This window comes from Kuraishia capsulata, genomic scaffold (assembly GCF_000576695.1).
Source record: "Kuraishia capsulata CBS 1993 genomic scaffold, Kuraishia_capsulata_scaffold_3, whole genome shotgun sequence".
NCBI classification, from domain to species: Eukaryota; Fungi; Ascomycota; class Pichiomycetes; order Pichiales; family Pichiaceae; genus Kuraishia; species Kuraishia capsulata.
The window spans coordinates 1,678,187-1,678,882 of record NW_019172952.1 but is presented as its reverse complement, the minus strand read 5'-3'; positions in this window follow the sequence as shown (position 1 = coordinate 1,678,882).

Sequence of the window (696 nt, the reverse complement as noted above, 5' to 3'; positions counted from 1 at the left end):
CTCCCAGAACATTGTAAAACACACATTCAGCTCAGGGAATCTAAATTGAGCTTCTCCTAGAGCAGCAACCTCGTTCTGGGTATTTGATAGGGTTGCGCTAGCATCTGTGGATCTCCGAATAGGTTCTGCTAATGTGAGATATTCGGTTTCCATGAACCCCGTCCTACTACATACTAATCAATCTACCTCATGCACCTCTCGTCCATCACCCGTTGGTTCATAAGAATTGAGATTGTGTGGTTTCCAAGAAAAATTGACATTTCTGAGAATTTTGAAATTGACAATCAGCTGGATGACTTGTACAATTTATTTCTCTGCATTTACGCAAATCTTGAAAATTCAACCGGCAATATGGTTTACGTAATGATTCTTTAACAACTGCAAGTCAACTCTAACTTATCAAACATACCGCTCAGGCTGATACTGTAGCTGATTCGAAGCATCTTCCAAACCAGACACATGAAGACGATAGATAATACATCTACACAGCCTTGAATAAGCTATTCCTAATCAAAACCACGAAAAGTATCAACAAACTCCCAAAATCAATTCAACAAGGAAAAGCTATCAGATTTCTTTTGAGATTCAGCTAACGTGGGAATACAGGAGCTTCAAGGAGGGCGCCTATTTTGATCTAATGGTGTACCAACCGAATTGAACAAAACGACGCCACGTTGGAAAATAAAGTAATCTAGA